We start from the raw sequence: 9,075 nt of genomic DNA, 5'->3' as shown, positions 1-9,075 counted from the left end.
CTAGGAAAATCATAGCATTACAGTAGAATTTGACAGAAATTAGGTCAAGAGGATAGTACAAATGATTCCTTGAACCTCTGTAACAATACCAGAATACCCCAAGAACTTTCTGAGAGACCTCTGGAATATATAAACTGTAGAAAATCTGTAGGTTATTTGGGCTGTGATAATGAATAGTTTTTATTCTTTATCACATATCATAATGAATGTTTTTTTCCTTCCATTTTTTCCTGGAGTAGAAATTATAAACTGTACTTATTATACTTATCCTGTGTAACCGCTCCCATTATTTGACTTGGACTGTGGAGGATGAACATGTAGCCATGAAATTTTAGCTTTTGGTGTGATGGTTACCCTTGTTCAACATTCCAACTAAGCTCCTAAGCATCAGGAGTCTGAAGAGGACCAGAGGTACACTGGGTGCAAACAAAACATACATTCTGTGACAGAAGAGATCAATCTTGCAAGTGAAGGATTTTGAGCCAGCAGAGAGAGGAGACCATGCCCTGCATGCAGCACAGTCTTCTGCTACCCTCTGTGGAAGAATGATGCACACTTCACTGGGACTCTACACCTTTTAATTGTTGCAGAAATGCTGGCAAGTGTTCAGGAAAAAAATGTTATGAAGATGATGAAATTTTTGTCTATGGAGACACTTAAAAGGTTTTAATCTGTTTATCTGGTCAGAAGAAGAGGGGGAGAGTTTACAAGTATGAATCCTTTTACCAGGAAGAAGAGGCTGGATACTAAGAAGTGCTTTGATCTAGGAGAGAAAGGCACCATGTATTACAAGAAACAAGGGCCAAATATTTAACAGTGAGTGTTGTTAACCAGTAGAACAAACCACTGGCAGCACTGATGGATTGTCTTTCTAGAATGCTTCTCTAAGATGAAGTAGAAGCAGATATAACTCTCATAAAGAATAAGTAGGTAATATTTAAAGGACTGTAACCTATCAGAGTCCTAGGTAAATAGCCTAACGGTACCTCTTGGCCTTAAACTCTGTTGAATCATTTCTATTCATGACATATATATTTATTTCTTTCACATAAAATAGGTTGCTGTTAAAAACACACCATTCAAAAGAAAAAAAAAAAATAAAGTCAAATCACAACAAAATGTAAATAAACAAGGCAGATTCACTCACACAGAATCATGCAAAATATGCTGACTTGGAAGGAATACACAAGGATCATCAAATTCAACTCTTAGCCCTGTACAGCACCATCTTTAAGAGTCACACCATGTGCCTGAGAGCATTGTCCAAACACTTCTTGGACTCTGCCAGCCTTGGTGCTGTGACTGCTTCCCTGGGGAGCCAGTTCCAGCCCCAAACACCCTCTGGGTAAAGAACCCTTTCCTAATATTCACCCTAGATCTCCTTTGAAAGAACTTCAGGGTATTTCCTTGGCTCCTGTCACGGGTCACCAGGGAGAAGAGATCAGTGTCTGCCCCTCTTCTTCCCTTCATGAGGGAAGCTGTAACTGCAAGGAGGTCTCCCCTCAGTCTCCTCCAGACTGAACAGAACAAGTACCCTCAGCCACTCCTTATAGGGTTTCCCCTCAAGGCCCTTCACCATCCTTGTTGCCCTCCTTTGGACACTCTCTAACAGCTTGATGTCTTTCTTACATTGTGCCACCCAGAACTGCCCCAGCACTCGAGGTGAGGCTGCCCCAGCCCAGGGCAGAGCAGGACAATCCCCTCCCTTGCCTGGCTGGCGATGCTGGGCTGATGCCCCCAGGACAGGGCTGGCCCTCCTGGCTGCCAGGGCACTGCTGGCTCTGTTCAACTGCCCCCAGACCAGGAGCCCTGGTCCCTTTTCATGGCTCTGCTTTCCAGCCTCTCATTCCCCAGTCTGGCTGTACATCCAGGGTTGGCCCATCCCAGGTGCAAAATCCAACACTTTCCCCTGACTGAACTTCATTCTCTTGGTAATTGCAAATCTTTCATTCCCATTCCAGACTGCAGATTACAACTGCAAATAGCTGCTTCTGCTCCAGATTAGGAAGAAAAAAAAAAGCAAACCAATTATTTTTAAGTGTTATTTTATAATTCTCATAAAATATTTTCTGCATTTAAAGCTGTTGAAAAAATTCTAATGAATACAAAATCAGATAAAAGCTGTGGGTCTGAGACCTCTTCACTTTTTGGGTTCTTCACAGTCTACTGGGATGTGGACACATGCCCTACAGCTTTTTTTTATTTTTTTTTTTCCCACAAAAAGTGTCTATCTTCTTATAGGAAAAACCAGCTTTTGTGGAATAAATCTTCCAAGGACACTTTGAACAGAATACCACATGGAACTGGATCTCTGCACTGCATGTTGTAGATATCTAATAAATAATTTTTTAGCCATATGTATGATAAAGGCAACTCTTCAATTTGCATTTTGCAAAATGCTAAATGTGAGCCATGAATGTCCATTTTTCACTAGATTGGAGAAAAAAAACAAGTCAAATTATACAGTGGGGTTAATCTGTGGTTCTTTAAGTACCTTCTAGAGGAAATCAACTATTACTCACCTTTTTACATGCAAGAAGAACATCTCAGTAAAGTGCAGTGATTCATTCAAAGTCACCAGATACACAAGTGACAGAACTGGGAGAAGACCTAGATGTCCTGAATGTCTGCTTGGTGATCTATACTTCAAGCAATCTTAAAAAACATTATTTTCCCTTATATATAGAATCCCTTCACATTTCTTTAAATCCCTTGTTCAGCTCTGTGAGACTAAGATTTATTTTCTATATGTATTTGTTCTATGCATGCGGCTGGCAAAGAGAGGGGGAAAGCTGGCCAAAACTCAGGTATTTTACTGTACATCTGGAAGCTGATTTTGAAGACCTGGGGCGAAATTCTGGCCCAACTGAAATTAATGGCAAAACTTCAATGGGGCAGAATTTCACCCCTGGGAACTAAGCAAAAGTATCTCCACCCTTATAAGCTGAGAACGGAAACATGCTTTCAACAGGACATTATTTGCTACTACCTATTCCACAGTAGTTCAAAAAAGAGTTTTGTAATCTGTTCAGTCAGCTCTCTATGGGAAATAAGAAAAAAAGTCATGGTAGATTCCATTTCACCAAGGTATGAATACAGAGATCAATTAATTAATTCATGTACAGCAAAAAAACTAATAACAAAGCATCACACCTATATTTCAGAGACCTTATTGTTACTGGTTTAGACTAAGGCTGTTTCTGTCAACATTTTTTTTTTTTCCAGATTTCATGTTTATATCTATTTGCCTTGACTTTGACAAAATTTACTATAGGGTTAAGGTAAGAAGTCAAAAGAAGTAATAGTGCCCTCTCACAAAATTACAGTCAGAATGTGATATCCTGAATTAAAAGAAAAGAAAATGTCTTCAAAACTCAGAAGAAAAGAAAAGCAACAGGGTTAGGGGGAAAAATAAAACTCCATTTTATTTCAAACAAATGTTAATTCAAAGCTAAGTGGAAAGAAACACCACAATTAAGCTTCTAAGACTTATATGTCTGGGTTTCATTTGTATGGAATTTTCCAAAATCTTTCAGTTCTAAGGACCTAAAGTCACTCTGTGCCTTGTGCATGGATGCTACAAGGCATTGTTGAAACACAGACTTTAATCTGAGTCATCACAACAAAAATATGCCAATATATTTGTCCAGATGTTCCCTACTCTTCCATTTTAAAATTAAGACTAAGGGAATGAGTAAACCTGGATGGAATCCTTTTGCTTTTTGGAAAGGGTAAAAGCTGTGAAATCTTTGGGGCTGACCACTAAAATTTCAGAGTACCTGAGTTTAGGCCATCACTGAAATGGGCTGCTGAAAGAAAATGGACTCTGGAATTAAGGCCCACCAATGCCACATAACAAAACTGATCACTCAGATCCGAGCAATTGTCAGCATCAGTTTTATAAGAGGAATTTTACATAATTATTGGTTAACTCTGCAAGTGCACAGTGAAAGGCTAAAGACTTGTCCCAATCCACACTATTAAACAGTATTATTTTTTCCATTTGCTTTTTTTTTTTTTTTTTTTTTTTTTTTCTTCCTCTCTATTTCATTCATTTTATTTTATTTGTTCTCTGGTCAGGCCTCAAGACACTCACCTCCCAGCTTCAGACAAAGCATTTTCTCAGGTGTTGCTATCCTAGTAACCTCAGTTAGTAATTGATTCACATACATCACTTTCCAAGATGGCAGTGCTGAGGTTGCTGTGAGAAGACAAAAACAAGGAGGGCTATAAATTACAGCACCAAATTCAGTGGGCACAGAGGAGCAGGTCAGCTGTCTCTTTGCTTATATTCTCATGTACTTGGGAAAAAAAGATATAAACACTCATCATGTTCAAAGTATGACTCAAGCATATTAAAAATCGTGCTTTGAAATGCATGAGTTAACTGCTGAAAGAACTAAAAGACATACAAGATTTTCAGATCAGTTTGATTCAGTCAACATTGGGATTTTATGCAGATGCAGCTGAAATGTTCTAAAGTTCACAAATAAGGAGAGTAGGCAAAGGGAAAAGTCACAAATATTCCAATAAATGGTCTTGCATCTATCTATGAAGTAATCTATAGTATTAGGAAGGGGTTTCACTTCAGACAAGTGAGGCCAAACTATCAAGAGAGCTCAGGATAAATTTACAAGCATCTGGAGCAGGGGGCAGACCTTCAAAAGAGCCCAGCTTAGGCTGTGACATTTATTCCTTAGCCTGATTTTGCCTTATTTTATGCACGTAGTTTTATGATTCACCTTATTACCTATTTTTTTTTTTTCATTTTGTTTGCCTGTCTTTCTTTTCTTTGCTGTTTCTCTCATTTCTTTTCCATTTGGGCTCTCCTCTTTGCTCTTAACCTTAATGCTTTCTCTTTCTCCCTGTATCTCATTCCTACTGACTCAGTTACCAGTGATTTTATTTCCAATTCATTCCTCTATTAATAATGCATGTGAAGGTTATTAAGTGTCACTTTGTTCTTCTCCCAAAGTCCTTTTGCCTTTTCCTAACACAAAAATCTTGCAGGATGGCCAAAGATGGGAGGTGGGATACAAAAGGGGGAGGCATTTAGACTTAATATGAGAGTGTAGATTTCACAGTGTTTGGAGCTCCAGGGAAAGGAAGTAAAATTCAAATGACTGAAAAAGAAATCTAAGTTCTGTTTGCACTGTCTCATGAGAGATTAGTGCCTGGCACCAGATATTCAACAGCAAAGATTTGAAGGTTTATGTGAAAAATACTGTTTTTCCCTTGAACAACAACAATGAGCTCTGGCAGGCAGAGAGACACCTTAGCAAAACCGGAATTCAGTGTGCCAACCTGCTTCCTGTCTTCTTCACATATTTGGCCAGGGACAAGTAGCTTAATGTTCTGGTGCCAAGACAAGTGGTCCAACTCTTGCAACTAATCCTTTTCCAGAACACCTTTTGTAGCAGCCTGAGGACTTGGAAGACACTAAGAGGCATCAAAGCATGTCTTTTTGCGTACTGAAGCTGTATGTCACTTTGGATGTGCATCCTATGATATGAGTTTTCTTAAGCCAAAATAAAGAGGAGGCAAACTGGTTGGATAACAGTTCAAAGTTTTACTCAGCCTTTGGCATCAGTGGGAACATTTTGTCTGGCTTATATGACTCATTATTAGTGTCCACATTCACTAGGAGTCTGCAGAGCCCAAGAAAATGATCTTGTTCATAGTGCACACACCTTCAGAACTGGATCCTGGCAGGCATCATTCCCCCCTCTCACGTGGATATGACAGTGAACAGGGAGTATTCAGCATCCAGACTATCAGGGCCCTGAGCTGCTTAAACATTCTTGTTCTGTTAAATAAAGGCAAGAAGGGCCTTTTGTTGAATATAAATGTGAGATACATGTCCCCTGTAATTACCCAATTTAGCTGTAAAAGAGAACACCACACTTAGACCTGGAAAAGGGTAGCATTTTTGGGAACTGTTTCGAAATAGACCAAATTTGAGTCAATGTCCATCTGATATCACTTAGTTGTTGTGGTATCATCTTTTGAAGTGGTTTCTTTCAGCATTGGCTTGGGCCCATAAACCAGTCAGCAGTGGTACATGTTGCCACCCACATTTAACTGAGAGGCAAGCAAGGCACAGCTGGAAATAGTCATTGCTCTAGAAACCAATAGAAGCCCAGCAAATGAAGAAAATGCTGACTCATGTCTTTGGCTAGCTTGGTTTTCAGGAATTTGAGAGATTTTGAAGGGATGAAATCTAGAATTGTTGAATTGTATATGGGGAGATATCAGGATCCTGTCAAAAATTGCTTGTCAGAAGATGCTAGCTCATTCTGACTACAAAAGGCAAAATTTTGAATTTTTTTTAGCCAGTGCTAAACCCACCACATTTCATTGTAGGGCTTTATGGACTTTAACTGTAATTTAGCAAAAATATAAAATAAGCATATGCTAATTGTCAGTGAGTACTTCTGGAAGAAGTAAAGAAAAGTAGTGGTGGTAGATCTGTGCAGCTTTACTGAAAAAAATAATTAAACATGGCTAATTTGCTGACTTGTTAGAACCAAATTTTTGTCTGAAGTCTAATAACAGTCTAATAATTAGAGCAACAAGTTGAACAGTGCAGAAATTAATAAAAAATAAATAGACCATAAATTTGCAAGGCTCTGAGAAAAGTGCCAATTTTTATAACAAAAGCCCAGTGGATGACTGAAAAATTCTCATCTTCCTTTCACCTACAGGACTTTAAAAATGGTGAGAAGATATGGTAATAATAATTACCTAGTAATTTATTTTTATTTAGTTCTTGTTTGTGATCCTCTGCAGTTTTGTAATAATGTTTTCTGCATCTTTTAAATTATTTGCATTACAATAATAGAATAAGGAATGTCAAAGATCAGACTCTCACTTAAGTGCATTGCACAATACTAGTAAGTGTCCAAAATGAAATAAAACAAACCCAAAACAAAGAAAGAAAACAACAACAGGTCAAATAAAAGTGAGAAGGAAGGGACAATCTCTCCAGTTTAGAAATAGAGCACTGAATTTTCCCTAGTTTATAGATGGAGCACTAAGGTCCTTTCGACTTCAAAAGACACAATCAAGGACACAGAAGTGACAGGGTGCCTTGGAAATAGAATAAGAACATTCAAAGTGTGGAGCAGAAAACAGCATTTACATTTCATAAAATATATCCAAGCTTCAAATGCAGTTTCATTGCTATAAAGAAGGAAAGCAAAGCTTTCCATAATTTCTAGGAGGAAACAAATGAACAGCAGCTCCAGGAAGACTTGATAATAGGTGCTTTGATGTGCTGTGGGAGACCAGGCTCACAGATGTTCCAGAAAACAAGAGGGGACATGAACAGGTATTGTGCTATCAGGGAAGGCCTGAAACTGCATCAGTTCATCTTTATTTGCAGAGTCATCCTAGAGCTGCAAAAAACAGTCCACAGAATTGATGGGACATTTTAGCTTTTGTGAAGTGTCAGTTTTCACCAGGTAACTTCTGCAAAAGGTTAGTTTTTCCTCCTGCTCCGAGTCTTTGTTTGTCAGGATGCAGTGGAGGTTGGTATCAATTTTTTTCCCTTAGCACTATTTTATTGATAAAAAATTTTGTGCAACATGGGCATACACATGCCGTGTATTTGGACTTCAAAAAGGTACTGGAACTATACCACAAAATAAAATAGAGCTGCTTTCAATGCTAACATCTCCCAGTCATTTCTGGCAACACAGACCATAATTTTTTATTGATTAAGTTAACTTTAAACATATTTCCTTCAAATGAATTATGGTAGGTTGAAGACCTGCAGTCACTTTTTCTAGTCTCAACTAGCCTTTGTTTTCCACACCATTCATTCCAAAACTGACAACAGGAAAGGTCAGGTAGGTCATGCCTAGCTAGTCCCAAATGCCACAGTATATTATCCAAGACAGAGAATATAATTATCTTTTCACAAGTGGCAATTAGTAAGAATAGCCCCCATCAATTCTATTTAACATTCAACATTTGTAATGTGGCAGAAGCCAAGGCATTACAACAGCAAGACCAAGTTACCTTAATAAAGTTAAAACTAACATCAAATACAGAAGATTTTTTTGTGAGCAGAATTGTTCAAAAATATGAAAGCTGAAGAAAATATTTATTCCAAATTCTTCAAAGCATTTTTGTAAAATTTTCTATTGTGAAAAATATATTTGGTTAGGCTGTTCCTTCTGCATCCTAGCATACTTTACACTTGCAGTGGATAACAAATAAGAAACAAATGATTTAGTATTATTATGGGATAGTGTGCTTGAGAGTATTATGACCTCCATTCCATAGAGAAGCAATTTCTTAAAAAGGAAGAAAATTATCCTACTTACTACTAACCTCATTTACAGGGGACTGGGAAAATGGAGTTAAAAAGGAGTTAAGTAAGCCGTTAGAAAAGAGATAGCTAATTTGGGATACTTCTGTTTCTGGATGCCTGATGTAAGTACTCAGAATTATTTTCTGAAGTTTTCAATTGTGGTCTGGCTTCAGCCCAGATCTCCTCTCTTCCAGGTCTGTGCTATAACCACAAGATTGTTCTTTAATCCCTCTACAGTGAATAAAATGAAATTATACAGATATTCAAAGTCTTCATTTGGGTATCTATGGACTAAGACTGAAAGTATCCTGGATCACCAACAAAGAGTTCATACACTACGAGCGTTTATTTCCTATCATGCCATATCCACAGGATGATTTTTTTGCCAAGTTAACTTTCCTATATGTAATGGTCTCCAGTTCCAGCAATGAGTGAAATGGTCTTGGACTTGATCATGTGGGATTGTGCTATGCACTGTTAACATGAACATGTCTCTGATTTCTTCCCAGTGATGTCTATTTTTCTCTTATTTGTCTCAAAACTACAAAATCCTTTTCTGATGGATTCTCAGTTGAAAAGTTCTTTCCCCGTTTTGTCAAGGGTAGCAAATACATTCAGTTTGGCACCAGGCTCACAGAGAATTCCAGCAATTCCCACAGCAACTTAGCCACAAGCCATTTGGGATGATCACAGAGATGCCCTATGGGAGGGATTGAATTAAATTTCCCTCACTTCTCTCAACAGCTGAAAAACACACT

Source organism: Cyanistes caeruleus, chromosome 1 (genome assembly GCF_971803275.1).
Source record: "Cyanistes caeruleus chromosome 1, bCyaCae1.hap1.1, whole genome shotgun sequence".
Taxonomy (NCBI): domain Eukaryota; kingdom Metazoa; phylum Chordata; class Aves; order Passeriformes; family Paridae; genus Cyanistes; species Cyanistes caeruleus.
This window is presented reverse-complemented; position numbering follows the sequence as displayed.